Source organism: Zingiber officinale, chromosome 8B (assembly GCF_018446385.1).
Source record: "Zingiber officinale cultivar Zhangliang chromosome 8B, Zo_v1.1, whole genome shotgun sequence".
Classification (NCBI taxonomy): Eukaryota; Viridiplantae; Streptophyta; class Magnoliopsida; order Zingiberales; family Zingiberaceae; genus Zingiber; species Zingiber officinale.
The window spans coordinates 78,356,641-78,381,307 of NC_056001.1; positions in this window are offsets into that span (position 1 = coordinate 78,356,641).

A 24,667-nucleotide genomic window follows, 5' to 3' on the forward strand; every position below is an offset into this window, starting at 1 on the left:
CTACAAGAAAACACCCCGGGTGTCGCTTGACATTTGCATCCCGACCCAAAAAATGGGTTGTTTCTACCTCTGAGGAGATACCTACAGGGGATATTCCCTTTCCTTCTCCGGAGCCTACCCTCTCCTCTTTATATCCTGCCCTCGCTTCTTCCACTTCTCAATTGCCGGAAGATCCTCCACTTTTGAGCATTAACCCCAATCCTGTGTTTATGATGAATCTTCTTGAGTTATTTTCTTACCACCCTCAGTAACTGAGGGTTCTCCCATTCTTATTTTTTCCCCTCATTCTCTACATAGTTCCTTATCATCCTCCTCCACGTCTACCCCTACCTTCCTAATATTGTTGGGAGGTTCTTTAACAATAGTCTGGGTAGAGGCCCGTAAGGAAATTGAGAAACTCACTCCTGCTGAATGGGTTTACCAATCTTCTTTTGAGAAAACTAAGGTAACATTCCCTTCATCCCCTTGCTTTCATTAATGCATTCTAATAATAACTTTTGGGCAGTAGTAGATCGCTAATATGAATATACACCGACACATGTATGAGCTAACCCAAGAAGTGGGCAGGTTGAAACAACAAGCTTCTGGAGCCTCCTCCTCTCAAGCCTATGAGGAATTATCTCACCAGCTACAAGAAACTCGTCAACTTCTTGAGGAAGAACTCGTAACTTCACTCAAATGGAAAGCCTCTACAATAGATTTTGAAGCTAAAGATAAGTCAGAGACCCTTCTTCGCACTGAATTAACATCCAAAGTGGATACCTTTGCTACCGAGAATGCCCAATTGTTGTACCAGCTACAAGAGTTGAAGGATGCTCACGCTTTGGAATTGGTTGCTAAGGATGTTGCTCTGGAATATAAGAACTCCGAGCTAACCTCCTTAAATTCATCTTTAACTACAATTAAGGCAGAGGTTTCCTCGAAAGAGTCTGAACTGAAGACCTCTCAAGATGCATTGACAGAATACTGTTACGAACTGCAAGTGCATGATTTCATCGTCAGTAATAAAAGAATATCGAATCCACAGGGACTGTTGATTAAGCACTAGTTAACTTCGCACGAAAAATTATCTAGACAAATGTAAGATTGGTGGGAAAAGAGAGTAAGAGAAAGAGAAGAGGGAAGAGAGAGAATGGATCTTGAGAGGGGTTGAGCTAAGAGGATGGAGGATGATAGATTCTAGGATTTCAGTTCCCTTGTAATGCTAGGCGATGTTACATAGATTGCTTAGTTCCTATCCTCTATGTTCATGCTCTTGTAGGAAGTTAGATGCATTACCGACTCTCCCCTACAGTGGATAAGCCAGCATGATCTCCTACTCTATGTCCTATGCTACTAAAATGGAAGTGATTCCTATGAAGTCCGTTAGCGGGGCAACCTTGTCACGACGCCCCTCGGTCATACAACACAGAAACACACTAACACACAATAACATAGAAATAGATTATGCCCGATCCCCTACTTCCTTGTGGAGATTCGCTTCTCCTTTCAAGGTGATATCCTAGACGTCCATTAGCGGGGCAGCTCTGTCACGACTCCCCTCGGTCATACGATCTAGGGTATTCCCCCTACGAGATTAACAATTCTACACAACTATTTGATAAAATATGCAAAAGATACATACATACATACATACATATATATATATACATAAATATATATATATATATATATATATATATATATATATATATATATATATAGCTATATATATATATATAAGCTTCACACACACACTTTATCAAACATGAACAAGGCATTAACAAGTCATTGAATAGAAATATGGCAAATTTACATAGTTTTACATCTCCAACACATCACAAATACTTCCTACATCCTAGATCTAGAAATATACTCTATTGCAAAGGAAGAACAACCCGAAAATATAAAGTAAAGTATACTTACAACCCTAGATGTGAGAAGAAGGGGAAGAAGAGATGCTTGCCGATGTTTCCGATATCTTGGGGATGCCCTCCTTGCTTCGCAGATGGATGGATCGTCAAGAGATTGAGGTGAATGAAGCACTAGGGTTTCCCCCTAAGGGGAGAACCCTTCCCCAAGTAGAGGGACGAAGTCCCAAACCCAAGATGAGTCAAAGAATGAGGATTTTGACCCTTTTATACCTCCTCCAAACTGCCCAGGAAAATTAGGATTACAGGGGTCCGGTAAATCATATTTTTCACCCATTAAACCGGGTTTTATCATGATTAACCCTGAACCAAAGTTGTAGCTCATGAAATTATCTATAATCTAATACTTGGATCGAGCCCTGGTTCCAATAGAGCTGAATGTTATAGTGGTTCAAAGTTTGGTCTGCAGTCTGGGTGGATGTCTAGATGAACCCGCGGTTAGGAGGCACGGCCGTGCCATTTAGCACGGGTAGATAATGCTATCTCTTTGTTGGATCTGAAGAAAAGTTATAGACCTTGAAGTTAGATACGTTTTAGTATAAAGAACAGCCCAAAACTCTAACCGAGTGCAAAATTATGGCCGTTTTACGATTGGTCTACAATCTGTCCAAAATTCAGCATAGCTCTGTTTTGGCGTGCCACAGTCCCATGGCACGGCCGTGTGGATCCACATGACCAACTTCTTCTTGGCCTTGGTTTTGGTCACATGGACGTGTGGGTCACATGGCCATGTGAGTCACACAACCATGTGGGTCACATGGCCATGACCTTCTTCTTCTCTGGCAAAGTCTCACGACCGTGGCTTTCTTCGCCTCTGGAAAGTTGGTATGGCCGTGCCATTTGGCACGATCGTGTGCTGCCTGGCCACAGGGTATTGACACGGTCGTGTGGCTCACACGGCCATGGCTTGATTTACCTCTGATGGGGGAGTACGACCATGTGGGTCACAAAGCCTTGGCTTGATTTCTTCCAAAGTTGTTCTCGTGTGCGTTCTTGCTCCATTTTCGCTCCAATATGTATCCTGTCAATCAAAATATGCAAAGAGCAGATCTCTGAATAGAATATAATGGAAGTATGATATTATAATGAAATAGGGTGTAATAAACATAGAATATACTCATGAAATATAAGTAGATGTGCATCCAAACATGCATAAAGTGTATATAATCTACGTAAATCGCACCCCTAGACTTAAACCTTTGCTTGTCCTCAAGCAAAATCTGTGTCTAAACTCATGTGGTTAAATAGCTCATCATAATCTTTAACAAGTCAATCTAATCCTATCAAATGATTTCATTGGTGAGCAAGATACAAAAGTAGTTTGAGTATGACCTAAGTAGTAGTTCTCCGTGCTCAGTGCAAAAGTGGACTAAATTTATCAAGTTTCAATCCCTAAGCCTAGTCAAATCGTCATAGAACCATATTCGTTATGCTCCTGGCGATAGGCACTTACCTGCCACACGCTTGGTTCATCCTTCTCAATCTACTCAAGGTCTCAAAGGCGTGCTAGATATCAAGAGAAACATAGCAGCTATTTTCTCAGTAACCGAACTCGGTCTCAAAGGGGTAACTTACTAGTTTCCACCCATGACAACTATTTTTTATATCCATTATTCATTTATTTTTTTCATCATTTCATTTTTTTAAGTGATTGCAAGATGCAACACTTATACACAAATGTAAATGTTGGGATATTTTGATTTTTCCAAATGAGCTGACATGATTCAAGCCTCATCCAGTAACCAATATAGTTTGAGAAATCACCATAGAAACACTAGTACTAATTAAGTTCTATGAATCATGACTATTTTCAAAGTTCCTAAAACAAGGCAAAGTGTAAGAGATCCTAAAACAAGGTCAATACTTAAACTCTTATAGTAAAAACATTGCTCACTTCATACTATCATAGATAGAAAAAGATAGATCACTAAACATAATATCACTATAAGTAACCAATAAATAATATGGAATCTAGAATAAACGTGCTAGTATTTTGCAATAAGGAATAAACAATCATGATATGATGAATGATACAACTAGCAAAAACAAAATTTTATTATGCAAAAAGAAGAATATACCAAAAGCTAAACTAAACCTAATGCATCTATTGCATCCCCCTAGACTTAAACTTTTCATTGTCCCAATGAAAACAAAAAACAATGTGGAGGAGATTAAAGTAAAAGAAGTTACCAAATGATGCATGCCAAATGCCCATGTCATTAACTTCTCCATCATGTAGTTGCACTCCTCCTAATCTTTGAGTCCCATAAAAGAAGATTGACAATAAAAATTAAGTAGAGGATACATGTTTATTAAAAAGAAAGAAATGAAACTAGAAAGAACTAAAGACATAAATGAAAACAAGGAAAATGAACTTGGGTTGCTTCCCAAGAAGCGCTTGTTTAAGGTCATTAGCTCGATCACCTCATTAGATTCATCTAAATCTCGCTCTTGGAGGGGTAAGATATTTCAACACCCTCCTACCACGGGCTCTTATTATGGAGAGAGCTTTCATCAAAGGAGCTGCAAAGTAAAGTATATCTCTCTCCATCTTCATCTTCTTGAAACTTCCTTCAGGAGGTCGAAGACGGTTCAGATTGAGCTTCCAATTTTCAACCCAAGTGAAATCATCACACCCAAAAGAAAAGCAAATCTCCCACAAGCAAATAATATAAGAAATAACTACAACCATATTAGAATGAGCTGAGCATGTATCAATAATTGAATCACATCCAACAAAATCAATGATAGGTACCTCTATGAAATTTTCTAGAAGATCACTAGAAATACTAACCATGCATTGGGTCACACGACCTTGGCTTGATTTCTTCAAAAGTTGCTCTCGTGTGTGTTCTTGCTCCATTTTCGCTCCAATATGCATCCTGTCAATCAAAATATGCAAAGAGCAGATCTCCGAACATAATATAATGAAAGTATGTATGACATTATAATGAAATAGGGTGCAATAAACATAGATCATGCTCATGAAATATAAGTAGATGTGTGTCCAAACATGCATAAAAGTGTATATAATCTATGCATATCAAATACATGGCTGGTGAAGATGATAGATTTGAGAAGCGAAAAAGGGCAATGCTAGAATCTCCTGAGTTTAATGCTCCTATAGCTGCCTCCCTCGCCAAAGCCCTCACCAGGGGAGCTGAGGGGCGAGCAAAATAATTGAAAAGGCTAGGCCACCTGGTTTCTGAACCCCCACCCAACTTCTTGGACCGTCTGGAACTAATTGCTAAAGCACCTCCCGACCTGTTTAACAAGTTGTTTTAATTGTAAATTAGGATATTTTTGTATTAAAGAACAATTTTTCATCTTTCTAATTGCTGTTACTCTTTGTTTCTGCTTCTTTGGTATTCATTTTCCTTTGACTTCTTTTGATCAGGCAGGTTTAACTTCATATTTGACTCTGTTTATTATGGACACTTGACTATCCTCTAATAACTAATCGAGCTTCCATTTATGTTCAGCTTCCACCCTAACGTTTGAACAACCTTTAGCGACTGATCGATTTTACCCCTGCTTTATGTCATCCTTAATACTCGGTCGACTTTTAGTGACCAATATAGTTTATCCTTACTCACTTTCAACCTCAACACTCGGACGACCTTTAGCGACCTATCGAGTTCATACTCATGCTTACTTTCAACCTTAATACCCGACCGACCTTTAGCGACCGATCGAGTTTATGTGCGAGTGTATATATAACCCAAATTTTGCTCAACTAACACTATCCGCCTGAACATGGAGCTCCCTGAATTTTTTACACTTAACTTTAGTAATGATTTTAACATCTCAGGAATACAACTTTTCGTATCGACTACCCATACTGTTTTCTTATTGGTGACACGCCTGCCTATGACGTTTGGTGTGTACCCATTTTACTATATCCTCAGCCTCACTATTCCTCAATCCTGCTTTTTTTATCATCTCAATCTAACGTTCCTGCTTGAAACACCTTTTTCGATGCCCTACCCTGGCTTCTAAATGGAAAATAGAGAAAAAAAAATCCCTAATTACTTCATATTCTTCCCCTTGTTCGTGTACCTTTTGTTCTTTGCTCTTTGCTAACTATTCTCATTCCTTTTACCTCTCTATATTAACAATGTTGACCCTCGATGAATGGTACACCCAGTGTGCTTCCAAGTTTTCTGCCTCGGAAGTCTGTGAGCTCCAATGGAATTACAACTTCCCTTCATATGTGGTAACTCCTACTCCTAGGGATCGTCCTCATCTTCCTCCTCCAGAAAGTGTAGCAATTTATTGGGAACAGGTTCTGTGTGGTTTTAGGTTTCCTCTTCATCCTTTCTTCGTTGATGTTAGTATATATTTTGACATTCCCCTAAATCAACTCATTCCCCAATCATTTTCTATCATGGTTGGTTTTATTATTGTTTCCCATTTACTGGACTTTCCCTTATCTGTTCAACTTTTTCACCATTTCTTCATTCCTCACCAAGTGGAAGATGGTGTTTTTAAATTTCAATCTCGTCCTAAGACTACCCTGTTCTATAGAATTCCTCCTCAAGCGGAATGGCGGGTGTTACGAACCGCAAGTATACGGTTACGTCATCAGTAATAATAAAACATATCATATCCACAGGGATTGGTTATAATCACTAAAGATGTCTCAAAAGTGAATTAGTTAAACAAACGATTAAAAGATCATTTACAGCTAAAGATTAGAAGTAAGAGTTAAATGTAGAAATTCAGTTTTATAAAGGTTCTAGGAGTTTTGGTTTCTTTGTGATATTCATCGATGTAATGCAATCTACCAATTCTTGTCCTTAATTGAAATGTATTCATAAGAAGTCACCGGTTATTTCCTGCAGAAAACACTAGTCAAGGACTCACATCTAAACCTTAAGTAATCAAAGAGTTATGATCCCTATGAAGTCCGTTAGTGGGGCAGCCTTGTCACGATGCCCCTCGGTCATACAACATAGAAACACATCACTAATCATATCAGATTAAGATATAGAGTCAAGCAAATCGATAGAACCTTCTTCTTTGTAGGTTCTTGCTTTACCCCTAAAGGTGATCCCCTAAAATGTCCGTTAGCGGGGTAACCCTGTCACGACGCCCCTTGGTCATACAATTCAGCGAATTCCTCAACAAGATTCCACAAGAAATACAAAAAACCAATCAAGAATGATAATTAGGCACAAAACACAACAATCCATACAAGATTGATTGATACAAAACATAACAATATCCTTGAATCAAGAAGATGGCAAATCCATGAATCTTACATCAAATTACATCACAAATACTCCCTCCTTCCTAGAACAAAAGATCTACTCCATAGAAGGCGAGGAAAGAATCAAAGACAAGAAGATTAAAGACATTTCGATCCAAATCAAGAAAGTAGAAAGGAATGCTTATCTCAATACGATGAGTGATCTTTGAAATCAATCCTCCGCTCTTGAAGTCGAATCTTAGATAGAAATCTCCTTCCGAACACTGGAAACTAGCCCAAGAACAGATCTCCCCAAAGGGAGAGCCACCCCTTTTCAAAGAGGAAGAAGTCCTAAATATAGAGGAGGACATTTGGGCGCCACACGACCCAAGACACGGCCGTGTGAGATCCACAAAGCCAAGGCATTCCTCCTCTCGGCCAAGGTCACACAGCTGTGTGATCCTCACACAGCCGTGCCATGTTCCATTTCTGCCTGCTTACACGGCCATGTGAAACCACATGGTCCATGGAAGAGTTGCACGATCATGTGGCACACACGACCATGACATTCTTCGGCTCTGGAAAGGCTACACGGCCATGTAATCATAAGGCAACATTCACGGATTTCCAGCCATCACCCTGTCACTGCAGGTCTGCTGTAAGGCCCGCCCTTCCAGGTAGAACTAAGGCCACCCCGGAGGGACGGACGTCATTGAAACATAGACATCAATTATACTAATGCATATGGATTCATGGCAGCGGAAGACTTATTTAAATTATTTTTTTTATTTATATGCATTTAGTTTACTTATCATGGCATGTGAATCAAAGCATACTGAACATTATCATCATATCATCATTATTCTAACATGAGTAAAATATCATAAGTGTATGAAATACTAGCTGAAATCATCAGCATAAGCATAGGTCCAACATTGTTCACATGCATAACTTAGATAATTCAAAGAAACTTAAATAGATCTATCCACCAGCACTTCCACACACATCTTCCTTGCCTTTCCTGCTCTGCTCCCCTTAAACAATCCATTCCTTGCCTTTATCTACAGTACAAGGAAAACGTGTAGCTATAAGCCAAAGGCTTAGTGAGATCCTTGCCTACCCATAAATCCGAAAGAAACACATAACATAACATAACATGTAGAAAACATAGCATAGCATAACATAGCATGGAGAGTCATAACATAGAACATATCTTATCATGTAAAAAAATCATAACAACTCATAGCGTCACATGAGGGAAAGCAGAACATAATATATCATATCACATAAGGAGCATAACATATCAAAGTCTATCATGTGAAGGTATATCATGATTCATATCACATTCTTTAAGCACATATCATGAAGCCTATCATATCATGTAAACATGTATCATAACTCATACCTGTTCATAAGGGTGCATAAACATAATTTCATAAATATGTGCATGTAGATGCAATATGTATATTTTTAAAACATGTATCATGGAATGCACATATGCATCATGCTTCTTTCAAAACATATAGTATACATACTTGAATATCATATCATCATCATCATGAGAAGGGCCCTGGCTTGTACCACATGTAAACATAAATGCGCGCAATCCCTAGGACATGGTAGCTAGCCCCGAACCTACTAGGGATCTAGGTCCGTTCATAGTCCGTCGACCTAGGGGCGTACTGGGGAGCCCATCCCTTAACGAGGTCCGTTCATAGTCCGTCGACCCCGGGGCGCTTATGGAGCCCACCCTTGGTACAAGCCATACAAAGTAAAATATCATGCATATCATATCTCATCATATCATACATGTCATAATTCTTGTCATATCATTAAGAGAGCTCTTGATCCCAACTTAAGGGAAGCATCTCTTTACCATAGCATGAAGAGTGCTCTTGATCCCAACTTAAGGGAAGCAACTCTTTTCCATAACATGAAGAGTGCTCTTGGTCCCAGCTTAAGGGAAACAACTCTTTAGGCTTTTCTTCTTACATAAGCCATTCATACATGCATTATGAAACATAACATGTTCTTATCATAACATAAAGCATAACATGTCATTTTCATATCATCAAACATGGCATATCATCTCATGAACTTAACATACATATCATGAACATGGCATATCATATCATGAGTCTAGCATATCATATCATTAACATGGCATATCATGTCATAAGTCTATCATGTCATATCATAAACATGGCACATCTTATTATAAGACATAGAAATGCAACATATCATAAAGCATGAAAGCTTACTCCACTTATATATATCAAAGACTACATATCATGAAAATGCCTAAGCATGTTTGGTTAGGTTTAAACTCTTTCCTAACCCAATTTATCCATCTTGGCCGAACCATATCAGTAGGTTTCATCCTCATTTCATTCCATATTAAGCATAGAACTTACCCACATAACATGTAAAACTTAATCTAAGCACATACAAGGTAATATACTTCATGAATAAGCATGTTTGAGTTCAAAACTCTAACCTTAACCCATTTATCTCAATTTGGACAAAACATATCAGTAGGGTTCTTATATCATTTGGTTCCATATGAAGCATAAAACTAATCCACATAGCATGTAAACTTGATCTAAGCACATACAAGGCAATATACTTCATGAATAAGCATGTTTGAGTTCAAAACTCTAACTCTAACCCATTTGTTTCAATTTGGCCGAAACATATCAGTAGGATTTCATATCATTCTACTCCATAAGAAGCATAAGTCTTAAACATATAACATGCACATTTAATCTAAGTTCCTATAGAGCATAGTACAAGTACCTACAAGGAACCATACTTCATGAATAAGCCTATTTGAGTTCAAAACTCTAACTCTAACCCTTTTATTTTCATTTGGCCGAAACATATCAGTAGGGTTTCATGTCTTTTTATCCCTTAGGAAGCATAAAACTTAAACATGTAGCATGCACATTTAATCTAAGTACCTATAGAATATTGTACAAGTACTTACAAGGAACCATACTTCATGAATAAGCCTATTTGAGTTCAAAACTCTAACCCTAACCCTTTTATTTTCATTTGGCCAAAACATATCAGTAGGGTTTCATGTCTTTTTATCCCTTAGGAAGCATAAAACTTAAACATGTAGCATGCACATTTAATCTAAGTACCTATAGAATATTGTACAAGTACTTACAAGGAACCATACTTCATGAATAAAGCCTATTTGAGTTCAAAACTCTAACCCTAACCCTTTTATTTTCATTTGGCCGAATCATATCAGTAGAGTTCCATATCATTTTATTCCATAAGAAATATAAAACTTAAACTTATAACAAGCCCATTTAATCTAAGTGCCTACAAGGTATTGTACTTCATGTTCTAAGCATATTTGAGTTCAAAAACTTAAACCCTAACCCATTTATTCAATTTTTGCCAACCATATCAGTAGGGTTTACCACCATTTCATTCCATATGAAGCATAAAAACCTTAGTTATAAACATGTAAAAATTCATACATCACAAAGAGGTACAACTAGTATGGTTTCTAATTAAAATTCTTGACCTAAGGCCTTATAATCAACTTGGCCGAACCATATAGCTAGGTTTCTCTTTTTTTTTCTTCACGTCATGAAGAATGAAGACTAAACTAACCACATATGAAATTCATATATCATAGAGTAGAAATTTAAGTATGTGATCAAAGAAAAGCTTATTCTAGATCCTTTCTTCCATCCTTGGCCGAATCATGCAACAAGTTCTAAATTTTTTTTTTTTTTATAACATGAAGCATCTCTTATCACTTGTTAACCCTAAGTAACTACCTATTCTTTATCTTGACCATCTTCTTTCAAGAAAAGTTTTAGAGTTTCGAAAGAGAAAAACATCCTAAAAACCGAAGCTACTTGTACTGCAGTGAGGGGATACTCACATCCTTCGCTAAATTCTCTAAGGAGGGAACCTTGCTTGTGAATCCTTCCTAGAGGAGAGCTTCCTTGCTCCTTGGTCTCGGCAAGAAGAAGAAAGGGAGAGAGAGGTCACGGTGAGGGAGAGTAGGAGGAGAATGAGAGCAAATGACAACTCATCTTTAATTTCCTCCTTTTATTCATTATTTAATTTCCTCCTTTTAATTTCTTTTACTCTCTTCATAATTAAGAGAAAAGTCTAGATACATCCCTTCTTGGTGAGTAAGAAAGGAATATTCTAGAGCATCTCTTCATTAGAGAGGGAGAAGACAACTCTCACTTCTCCTTCTTAAGAGAAGAGCCTTTTCTTCTTACATTTAATTATGGTTTCCCTCTCTTTCCTTACAATAATTTCTCTTGGTCTAGTGGTTATCTTATTCAGGTATCTAATGAGAGATCTAGAGTTCAAGTCCTAGACCTTAAGTATTTTTATTCCTATTTTATTTATTTAAGTGTTTGGCTAGGAGCAAAAATTCAACTAAAGCATATATATTTTTCTTTATTCTTTATTCATGATAGAATATTCTAGAATTTTTGCTAAGGATCCTATGGGTGTTACACTAGCTGGCTAAAGAAGGTGGCACGACCATGTAACTTCACACGGCTAAGGCATTCTCCCTTGCTGTTGATGCTACACAACCCTATCATGACTACACGGCCAGGGCCATTCCCCTTTGCAAGTCTGCGTGGCACTCATTGTGAAAGTCATTTTTTCTCCGTTTGGTTGTAGAATCAGCCACGGACATCAATTCTTCTCCAAATTCGACTCTTGAAAGCATAAAACACACAAAAGCAGATCTCCGAATAAAGAAAACATGCTAAATAAGTGTATAAAATCTACGCACATCAGCGGGATAAGTTTTCCTTTATACGTCTTCCTTCTCCACCTCCATATCCCATAACTTGGTGTTGAGAACTTCCCCACGTTCCTACATTGGGCAATATTTTGGAAGATCCCACTCTTCGTTCCTCAATGGGAAAATTAAAGGGTGCAAAATTTAACTTACCTATCCTAATCGCTAAAGGCTTACAATTTGCTTTTGGTCTTAGCACAGCAGACACAACTTAGATGTTTCCTTTGGTAAGATCATTCTCCTTATTCAAGTTTTGAGCCATTTTTGTGTTGTTTCTAATGTAATTTTTTTCCTTTTTCTCCAGCTAATGCTATTCTTCCCGCCCTTATGTACAAGAATCCTCGCTTGACAAAGGTGGCCTTGACTAGAATGGGTGAAGAACTATTGAGAGATCACTCTCTTGGTAAACCCCCTTCTTCCTTTGGCCTATTACCTCTATCCGAACAACCTCAGGAATCTTCCAACTCCTCAGAGTCAGAGGGTCCCTTTACGGCAAAATGTTGGAAACCTCGTACCTCGGCTCCTTGTCCTCTCTCACATACCATAGCTGATTTTGAGCAAGTTCCCATTGTTCTTGTCAAAATCTCTCATTCTAAAGGTAAGGAACTTGCTCCCCCTACACATGTTCATTCCAATTTTGCATTACTTATGATGAGACTAGGACTCCTCATTCCTATCTCTCCTATTATTCCTCCAACTGTTTCTTTTTCAAAGGAGGCACCCATTTCTCTTGGGGATACATTGCCCCTTCTTCCTGCTCTACCTTCTTCTTCCACTAGACCTCGTAGATCTTAAAGGACCTCTGTTAGTGAGCCTTTCCTCTCCTAATCACTCTTGAGTAGCCTCTGAGCCTCCTCTTTCCTCTTCTTCACCATTTACAAGTTCTCCTCGTCCTTCTATTTTATTTCAACAAGGCCATAGTTTACCATCTCTGCTTGGTCAAACTCCTACCTTTGCTCTATATGGATTGTTACAACTAAAGGGGGCATTGACTGAGACTTGGTTGTAGTCTCAGGCGCTTTTGAGAAGAAGCACCTACATTGAGCGCGTCGACGACCATAATCGTTAAGCCACTGCGGTAAATTTTTTGAATCTAACTTCCTTATTTTATATTTTCAAAATGTAATCTTACTATCATTTCCTCTAGCTATATGCTTTGAGTCTAAATTTGGGCAAGATGGTTGTGGATCTGGAGAGGACTAATCAAATCTTAAAGAACAAGGTAGAAGAATTACAAGCTGCCTCCAACCTCCCCAACAATGAACTCCTTTAGCTACGGGATAAGGTGAAGTCACAAGCTGAGTTTACTACTAACTTAGAAAAGACTCTGCAAGACACCCACCAGATGCTACAATCTAAGGAGGAGGAAAAAAGGAACTTAGAATTATGACTAGAGGCGCTTAATTCTACACTTATTGTTGAAAGAGCTTTAAAAGATAAAGACCTCTTAAATGTTACTCACAAAACCACCTTGCTGAATCAACTGGAACAATCACATGGTTCGGGTCTCCTGAGTTAGCCCCAGAATTGGCCTCCAAAGACTTTGTCTTGTTTCAGCAACAAGAGAAATTGTGAGCCCAATATTTGCAAATAAGCTCGCTTCTAAAAGAATTAAAGGATGCTAAGGTAGAGAAGACTATCCTACAATCTGAATTTCAAGCTTACAAGGCAGGTGAGGAAGAGAGCTGGCATAATAGGCGCAAGGCCTATTTAAATTCCTCTGAATTTGGTGAGGAGTATGCTAGACGAATTGTAGGAACTCTCACTCACTTAGTTAATGGAGTAATCCAACAACTGAAAGAAGGGGGTTGTCTATCTGAAGTTCCTCCTCCCTTATTTATAGATCGTCGAAGACTCAACCAAGAACTCCCAAAAGACCTCTTTTGAAAGAATTTGAGTAGACTTAACATTTTATACTTGCATTTTATCACAATTTTACAACTGATGTACTATTTGCTATTTATAAAATATTAATGAAAGTTCATACTTACCTACTTTCCCTTGTGTGGTTTCCTTTTCTTCAGAACCACCCAAGCATTTGTGTAAGTGAACTTTTTTGATATGTTCACAATATGTAGGAAATCCCTTGGAAAGATTATAATTAAAGGAAGTAGATTCCTTAGTTATCCTCAGAGTAATATGATTAATGAACTTCTTTTCTGATGCTTTCTAGGTTCGTATGATAAATTAAATGCTAGGCACATATATGAAGCAATTTTGACTTGTCCAATGGACTAGTTGAATTTTTACATCTAGGCGAGATTAATTATCTGCTATGTAAATGCTCCTTTGTGCTTTCTTGATCGTGTAGGAGACCAGTCAGATTTATATGCTCGAACGAAACTGAATACTTGTCATATAAATGTTCCTTAAGGCTTTCCCAAGTGCATAGAAAACCAATTGGGTTTCTCAGCCCGAGCAAAATTAAAAATGCTATATAAATGTTCCTTCGGGCTTTCCCGACTGCATAGAAGACCGGTCGAGTTTGTCCGGCCGAGTGAAATTGAATATATGCTATATAAATATTCCTTCGGGCTTTCTCGACTGCATAAAAGACCGGTCGGGTTTATTCACCCAAACAAATTTGAATATATGTTATATAAAGGTTCCTTCGAGCTTTCCCGACTGCATAGAAGGCCAGTCAGGTTTGTCCGCCTGAGTGAAATTGGATATATGCTATATAAATGCTTCTTCAAGCTTTCCCGACTACATAGAAGATCGGTCGAGTTTATTCGCCCGAACAAATTTGAATATATGCTATATAAAGGTTCCTTCAATCTTTCTCGACTTTATAGAACACCGGTCGGGTTTGTCCGCCTGAGCAAAATTGAATATATACTATATAAATGTTCCTTCGGGCTTTCCCGACTACATAGAAGACCGGTCGGATTTATTCGCCTGAGCGAAATTAAATATCCATAAGTACTGTTAATGTTCAAACTCATGATTGATCTTAGAGAATGTTTAAAGTCTCTGGTTCCCCCTAAGGAAGCCAGGCCGGTGACTTCTTAGGGTCCTCGATCGACTATTATGGAGGTTTAAAGTTTTCAGTTCTCCCTAAGGAAGCCAGGCCGGCCACTCCTTAGGATCCCTGATCACTTGTTAAGGGGGTTTAAAGTCTCTGGCTCCCCCTAAGGAAGTCAGGCTGGTCACTCCTTAGGGTCCTCGATCGATTGTTATGGAGGCTTAAAGTCTCTGGTTTCCCCTAAGGAAGCCAGGTCGGTCACTTCTTAGGGTCCCCGATCGACTGCTATAGAGGTTTAAAGTCTCTAATTCCCCCCAAGGAAGCTAGGCCGATCACTCCTTAGGGTCCCCGATCGACTGTTATGGAGTTTAAAGTCTCCGATTTCCCCTAAGGAAGCCTGACCGGTCACTCCTTAGGGTTCCCGATTGACTGCTATGGAGGTTTAAAGTCTCCGGTTCCCCCTAAGGAAGCCAGGCTGTTATGAAGGTTTAAACTCTTCGGTTGCCCCTATGGAAACCAGGCCGGTCACTCCTTAGGGTTCTCGATCAACTGCTATGGAGGTTTAAAGTCTCTGGTTCCCCCCTAAGGAAGGCAAGATGATCACTCCTTAGGGTCCCCGATCGACTGCTATGGAGGTTTAATGTCTCCGGTTCCTCCTAAGGTAGCCAGGTCGGTCACTCCTTAGGGTCTCGATCGACTGTTATGGAGGTTTAAAGCAGAGTGTATATCTCTCCAAATAATGTTGCCTGCACTTGCTATGTTATTTGCATTAGCAATGTTCGAATAAGATACACAAATGACTTACAGGCATATTTTTTACGTTCTATATGGTTGCAAATGATTAGCGCTCTAAGGCCGCTCGAGTTTTCTCCCTTCTACATCCTGAAGGTAATAAGCACCCGATACAAGTTTCTGTATGATTTTATAAGGTCCTCTCCACTGAGGTTCTAGCTTGTTAACATCTTATACGGGCTTGACACGCTTCTATACCAGATCACCTACTTGAAAAAACCTTAGAATAACTCTTTTGTTGTAATTCTGTCTTATCCGTTGTTGATAAGAAATAAGTTGGGTTGCTGCTTTGTCCTGCACTTCCTCTATTAAATCAAGCTCCATAAGGTGTTGATCTGCATTGTTGTCATCATAAAGCCTTCTTCGATTGGACTCCACTCTGACCTCAATTGGAATTATTGTTTCACCACCATAAACCAGATGAAAAGGAGTAATTCCAGTAGTTTCTCGAGGAGTAATACGATATGCCCACAATATACTGGGTAGTTCATGATGTATGCCCAAGGGATGAAGATAGTAGAGATCAGTTATCACTTCCGGAAGGTCCAATTACAAGACTGCGGGCAAAGCGTTTCAAGGAAGCACTAAATGAGCTAATAAAAAAACATTGGGAGGACTATGAGCAAGGAGAGACCAAGATAATCCCAACTACTAGTCGTGGCCTAATCCATGTAATCGGACATAACCATCTATGACTGGCCGTGCTTAACCGAAGAACACTAATAAGCATGAGAACTCATTCATGCATGAAGACTTAAGTATTTTAGATTGTTTAATGAAGCATGCGACTTGGGACTCTAATTGTGTTGGGTTTTTCGGGCCGCGAAAATCGCTTTTTCGCGTCGCGGAAACCCCGAAACCCCTTAGCCATTGGATCCGTGCGAAGGAAAAATTTCAGAAATACGAGTACGAGTTTCAAATTATGATCTACAGTAGATCTACAAAGGAAAAACATTTTATACCTTTGAAGCGCGCCCTTCGCGATCCCGCAAGTCCAAGGTACGCCGGATCTCAAAGTTGTCAACGTAGACAACTCTCTAGTGATATCCACACGAACAAGATGTGTTCTCTAACACTCAAGGATGGAGAAGAGAGCACCCCAAGTGTGCTAGTACTTTCTAGGGCTCTCGGGTAGGATTTGAAAGGAAGAAAAAGAGAGGATGCAAAAAGAATCTTATACACTCAAGAAGTAGTATCCTCCTTTGTGACCTTCACTCTTCCTTATTATCTTGGAAATCACTCAACCACCTTCACCCTTGCTTAGAACTAATGGCAACAACAGCAAGGAGGAAGAAAGACCAAGGAAGAAGATAATAGAATGAATGCACACATCAATACACAAAACCAAAACCTCCACACTACATTAGTGTGGCCAGCCACACCTTGTAACCTCCCCATTTAATGTGGCCGGCCACATTAAATGGAATGGGAGGTGTAACCTTTATGAGGTGGCATACCTCATGAGGTGGAGATGATGTGGCAAGGTTAGTCATGCCATGTAGGATGAGTCAACCTTCATGATGTGGCAATGCATCAATCAAACTTGATGTTTCAACTTCCATTTGGTCAAGTCAAAATTGACCAATCTCTTCCTTGTTGAGTCAAATCCAACCTTTGATTCAAGTCAATTTTAATTTAATGAATCTCAATTCATTAATATAAATTGACTCAATGAATCAAATTTAAATTAGACTCATTCAACAATTGAATCTAATTGAGTCAAACTCAATAAGTCTAATTTGAATCCAATCTTTGGTGCATCATATGAACCTATGCCAATTGGTTCATCATATGAACCTAATCTCCATCCACTTGTTCTTTGTGTGTGACCCAATAGGTTCTTGTAACGTTGGCAATGCTTCTAAACTCCTTTAGAAACATAAGCAATGAGCGGCATCTAGCAATACATCATTGCTACCCAAGTTACAAGAAAGTTGAGATCCAACATCACCTTGTGACTACTAATTGTGACTCCTCACAATATGTGACATTTTCCTTCTATCCTAGACATCTAGATTGATCAATGTGAGGCATAGACCGTGTCATCCTCTAATCAATCTAAATCTTGAACTCCAAGTAGACTCACTCGATCAAATGAGCTCAACATCTCATGTTGACTCATTTGGGCATGGCCATGCACTTCGTGGTCTAACTCTATCAAGAATATCGATGTCGCTCCCGTCATATGGGAGGGATAGATCCCATTTACATCACTCACATCCCTCTGCATAATTCATTATATACCCAGTAATCGCCTTTATAGTCCACCCAGTTACGGGTGATGTTTGACGAAACCAAAGTACATAACTCCTTATGTAGGGAACCATGGTGACTTCAGGTCTAAGGAACAATAGTCATTCTAATAGTCACATGAGAAAGTATATGACACTCATATAACGATCCATGATACTTTCTCATGGCGGGTCATTCAGTATACATTCTCTAATGCATACCCATGTGTCAACTTGATATCTCTATATCCATGACTAGTGAGATCAAGTCATTGAGTTGACCTACATGCTAGTCTTATTGCATTAACATTGTCCCTGATTGTTAATACTCGACTAGGAATGATTAAGAGTAGTGTTCCCTATATCATCTCACTATCGATTCAACCAATCGATTGATATAGGTAAGAACCTTCTACTCAAGGACATTATTATACTTAGTTTATTTGGCACCAATATAAGTAAGTATAATAACCAAAAACCAAATGCCTTTATTTATATAGAATATGATACAATAAGTCCAAAATATAATCATCAAATGATTGGCTCTAGGGCTCTAGCTAACAATCTCCCACTAGTGCCAATCAGTGTAGGCTCTAAGCCCCAATGACCTAGTGTGACCATCATGCTTCCTCTGTGCCAAAGCCTTGGTCAAGGGATCTGCGATGTTAGTCTCTGTAGGTACTCTGCAAATCTTCACATCTCTTCTCTCGATGATCTCTCGAATGAGATGGAAGCACTGTAGTATGTGTTTGGTCCGCTGGTGTGAGCGAGGTTCCTTCACCTGTGCTATAGCTCCATTGTTGTCACAATAGAGCTCAATGGGGTCAGCAATGCTAGGAACCACCCCAAGTTCAGTGATGAACTTACGGATCCAAACTGCCTCCTTTGCTGCCTCTGATGCAGCAATGTACTCGACTTCTGTTGTAGAATCAGCTACTGTATCCTACTTCGAACTCTTCCAGCTGACAGCACCACCATTAATGCAAAATACGAACCCCGACTGTGATCTATAGTCATCCTGGTCGGTCTTGAAGCTAGCATCACTGTAACCCTTTACAGCTAGCTCATTATCGCCTCCATATATCAAGAAATAGTCTTTAGTCCTTCTTAAGTACTTAAGAATATTCTTGACTGCTATCCAGTGACTTTCACCTGGATCTGACTGGTATCTGCTCGTCATGCTCAAAGCATACGAGACATCAGGTCGAGTACATAGCATGGCGTACATGATCGATCCTATGGCTGAGGCATAAGGGATCTGATCCATGCGGTCTCTCTCCTCTCTAGAAGAGGGACCTTGAGTCTTCGAAAGACTCACGCCATGTGACATCGGCAGAAATCCCTTCTTGGAGTTCTGCATGGCAAACCGAAGGAGTACCTTGTCAATATATGTACTCTGACTTAGGCCAAGCAATCTTTTAGATCTATCTCTATAGATCTGTATCCCTAGAATGCGGGATGCCTCACCTAAGTCCTTAATTGAGAAGCAACTCCCTAGCCAGGTCTTGACAGACTGAAGCATAGGGATGTCCTTCCCAATGAGTAGTATGTCATCCACATATAATATGAGGAAGACAACTATGTCCCCTACAACCTTCTTGTAGACACAAGGCTCATCTTCGTTCTTGATGAAACCAAACTGTTTGATCGCATCATCAAATCGAAGATTCCAGCTCCGAGAAGCTTGCTTTAGTCCATAAATGGACCTATGCAGCTTGCATACTCTGCTAGTATGCTGTGGATCTACAAAACCCTCAGGTTGTGTCATGTACACATCCTCGAGTAGGTTTCCATTCAGAAACGCGGTTTTGACATCCATCTGCCATATCTCATAGTCATGGTAGGCTGCAATAGCAAGCATGAGAAAGTATATGACACTCATATAACGATCCATGATACTTTCTCATGGTGGGTCATTCAATATACATTCTCTAATGCATACCCATGTGTCAACTTGATATCTTTATATCCATGACTTGTGAGATCAAGTCATCGAGTTGACCTACATGCTATTCTTATTGCATTAACATTATCCCTGAATGTTAATACTCGACTAGGAATGATTAAGAGTAGTGTTCCCTATATCATCTCACTATCAATTCAACCAATCGATTGATATAGGTAAGAACCTTCTACTCAATGACATTATTATACTTAGTTTATTTGGCACCAATACAAGTAAGTATAATAACCAAAAATCAAATGCCTTTATTTATATAGAATATGATACAATAAGTCCAAAATACAATCATCAAATGATTGGCTCTAGGGCTCTAGCTGACAAATTGTGCATGCATTTATTTTGTTTTGGGTTCCTATATTGCTTGCGTGAAACATGCAACATTGAGACTCTAATTGTGAATGCACTTATCTTGTACTTTTCCTTGTTCACTCCCATTATATAAGGGAGGGACATCTTAGTATGAAGCAACTTAGTTTTTGGTGAGATTGTGTATTCTCTTAGTTCTTGAAAGGATTTTCTGAACTTATCGAGTTTACTCTCTGATGGAGTCAAAGAAAGAGAGCAACAAGCTAACGATATGGATCATGATCAACCCACTCTAGATATTAATGATGATTCATTATGCATTAATGGAGACCTAATTACAAGGGCTAATGCTAGAAAGATGAAAGAAGCACTTCATGTACTAATTGAAGATGTGAAGGTCAAAGCTACCATTGAAGAAGGTTTGACTAAGAGCAACTCATTCGGCATAGTCAACCTAATTCAAGCCTTAGATGAGCTTAATTTGCACTTAAGTCTCATGTCTATGTAGTAGGGATATGTAGGCTCAATTTAGACTCAATTTCTACTTTTATTTGGGTTGTAATAAAGCCATAAGCTTAAAATGGTTAAGTAGTGTACATAGGCCTTTGCTATATGGGCATTCTTTTGGCATTTTAGGGTTTTTTGGTCACCTTATAGCTATAAATAAAGGGGGTGGCACCCACACATGTATCTTTGATATATTTTTCAATCTAAAGCACGGTGAGGCTCTCGCTTGTTGGTTCTTCATTGAACTTGAAGTTATCAAGGCATCTCCTTGTGGCGTTCAAAGACTTATCAACCTTAATCCCAAGGTTGTGGAGTCTTCCATCTCGTATACCAAGGTTCGTGCTTTTCTAAGCATTGGGTCGAGGTTTCTTTCATCCATCTTATCATCTTTAGATCTTCCTTCTTTCTGTTTTCAATTCGTTGTGGGTTCTTGAGATATCTTTCTCGTTGGGTTCACATCATTTGGTATCAGAGCTTTGGTTTTTCCAAATCGATTTGGTTATCTTTTCTTTTTTTTTTTCCTTGTGCTTGAATCTTTGTCTATTTGTTAAAAATTATATATTTATCATTATCATCTCGATCTTAGTGAGTTCTATTCGTCTTAGTGCTATCAAATTATTTTCGGAAAAAAGGGATTGAAATTCAAAAAAAAAAATTCCGGCAAAAAAAAAATCATCAAAAAAGGCCGAAATTCAAAAAAAAAATCAGAAAAAAAAATAAAAAAAAGGTGAGTTTAGGGAATTGTTATTTCTATACTTACACTTTCTAATTCCGCATTTCTTTTAAAGTTTGCCTATTATATTTGCACTTTTTAATTCCGTATTTCCTTTAAAAATTTGCCTAGCATATTTGCACCTTCCAATTCTGCAATTTCTTTAAAATTTTGCCTAGTATATTTGCACTTTCCAATTCCGCATTTCCTTTAAAGTTTTGCCTAGATTTAATTCTGAACCTGCCTAAATTAAATTCTGGCAAATTCCTTTTCAGTTCTTATTTCAAATATCTTTATCATTTAGTCCCACATTCTCATAAGTCTTGCCTAAATTCAATTCTGGCAAATTTCCTTTAGAACTTAATTTAAGTTTTCAATTCTGCAATTTGCATTCTTCTATCAATTCCTTTCTTTTATCCGATACCTTTGGGATTTTCAATCAGTCAACGATCATCTACAAGAAATTGTCATAATTCTAAGTTATTTAAAGAGCTAACATTATCGAGTTGAGTGATAACAGATTGCATTAATGGCGACAAGTGGAGAAGAAGCAAGACCTAGAGAAACACTTGAACAACGTGCCTTGAGACAACACTTGGAACGCATGGACATCAGATTCAATCAAATCCTTGACAGATTGGAAAAACAAGATGTTGTAATTACTGAATTGCAAAATAGCCAAGCTAGTAGAGTTCCCACACGAAGTTCAAGGCAACATAACCGTGAAGACAACAACGATGATGATGATGGCATTTCTGAGGACATTGATGATAGAGCTTCTAGTGGCAGATCGGTGGTATCAGAATTGGTGGTAGAAGGGGAAGGATGAGTGATTATGTTGATAGAAACTTGGGAAATATCAAAATGAAGATTCCTTCTTTTCAAGGCAAAAGTGATCCAAACGCATATTTGGAGTGGGAAAAGAAAGTGGAATTAGTGTTTGATTGTCACAACTACTCTGAAGAGAAGAAAGTAAAACTAGCTGCTGTTGAATTTATTGATTATTTTATTATTTGGTGGGATCAAGTTATTCTAAGCAGGAGAAGAAACAACGAGAGACCCATTGGCACTTGGGAAGAGATGAAATCAATTATGAGAAAGATGTTCATTCCATCACATTACTATCGAGATTTGTACCAACGGCTATAAAGTCTAACCCAAGGATCCAAGACTGTGGAGGAATACCACAAAGAGATGGAGATTGCCATGATTCGAGTCAATGTGGAGGAGGACCGAGAAGCAACCATGGCAAGATTTTTACAAAGTTTGAATTTAGAAATAGCAAATATAGTAGAGTTGCAACATTATGTGGAGTTGGAAGATATTGTGCATATGTCCATGAAACTTGAAAGGCAACTCAAAAGGAAGGGTTCAATCAAGCATGGGCAAGGTTTCTATCTTGTCGATTTAGTTCTTTCTTTCTTTCTTCTTCCATTCGTTGTGAGTTCTTGAGATATCTTTCTCATTGGGTTCACATCACTCTCGTGGTGTTCAACCCATCGAAACTTATCACCCCGGGTGTGGCGTTTCTTTCCTTCACAGGCTTGGTTCGTGCCAGTTCTAGGTTATGGGTCAAGACTCACACTCTTGCCATTTAGTTCTTGGGGTTCTATCCACCTTTGTCTCGGGTTCCATCACATTTGTTGGTGGGGTTCGTATCATCTGGTATCAGAGGTTTGGTTCAAAGGGAAGTGCAAATCTATCTTTACTTGTTGTTCAGCCAAAAGCAAAAAAAAAAATCATGGGGAAAAAAAGAAGAGCGCAATGAAAAGACAAAAAAAGAAAAAGAAAAAGAAGAAAACGCAGAAAAAAAAGTTGCTTGTGTGAATCGAGGTAAATTGTCTTCAACAATTCTTTTCTTGTTTTCATTATTCTTAAACTTCTACTCTTTCTTTTTCTCTTAAAATTCTGCCATCATAAGTTTCGGTGGTATCTTTTGAATTGCTACGTGATATTTTGATTTATTCTAGAGTTTGATCAAGAACTGAGAGATATCATCAATTGAGAGCTTCCACCCAAATGTGAGTTGAGTGCTTGTGAGGTTTTCTTTCATTTTACAGCCTTGTCCAACAACCAGGAGGATGGAACAAATGAGGGGGCTAGGCCACTTCTGAACCTGCAATTACAAGCATTGATGGGGGAGATGCAACGGATGATGAGGGCGGAATTAGAATCTATCCATGAGAGGTTGGATCGGGTGGAGGATGGGACACCAAGAAGACATCAACAAGACTGTATTACTAGACCACTACAAAGACATGCCCAAGGGATTGATGTCGAAGAAGATGAAGAGGTTATTGTGGAAGACTTTGATGAGCAAAACTACAATCGGGGCAGGATTGGATATCGAGGAGAGAGAAACGGAACTAGAAGAAATAATGATTTAGGAGGGATTAAGATGAAAATTCCAACCTTCCAAGGAAGAAATGACCCAGAAGCTTACTTGGAATGGGAAACTAAGATGGAAATGGTGTTTGACTGTCATGAATTCTCAGAGTTTAAAAAGGTGAAGTTAACTGCCATTGAATTCACTGATTATGCTATTGTTTCGTGGGATCAAGTGGTGATGACTTGGAGAAGGAATAGAGAGCAACCTGTGTCCACTTGGAAGGAGATGAAAGTGCTCATGAGAAGGAGGTTTGTACCCAGCCATTATTATAGAAGCTTATATCAGCGGCTTCAAAGGTTATCTCAAGGCTCCAAAAGTGTGGATGAATATTTCAAGGAGATGGAGTTGTCCATGATCCGAGCTAATATCGATGAAGATCGGGAAGCCACCATGGCCAGGTTTATACATGGTTTAAATCCAGAAATTGCTGATATTGTTGAATTGCAGCATTATGTTGAGCTATCAGATATGGTCCACCAAGCACAAAAAGTGGAAGAACAACTCAAGAGAAGAGGATTGGCTAGGAAGGGACAACCAATGACTACTCACGACACATGGCGGACGTCTCCAAGAAAGGAGGAACAACCTCAAAATAAGCCAAAGTTTGAACCCTTTAAGAATCCCAAACCCACACCATCTACTACTCAAGGTAACCGTGAGCCCATTTCCTCCAAAACTCGTGATATCAAGGGCATGACCATATAGCTAGTCAATGTGTGAACAAAAGGGTGATGGTAATAAACGCCCAAGGTGAACTTGAGTCGGAAGATGAGGATGAAATAGTTGGAGTGCCACAAAAAGAGGATAGTGGTGATGAACAACATGATGTTATTGGAGACTTATTGGTGGCCCGACGAGTTCTCAATCTACAAGCTAAGGAGGAAGAATGTAATCAAAGGGAGAATT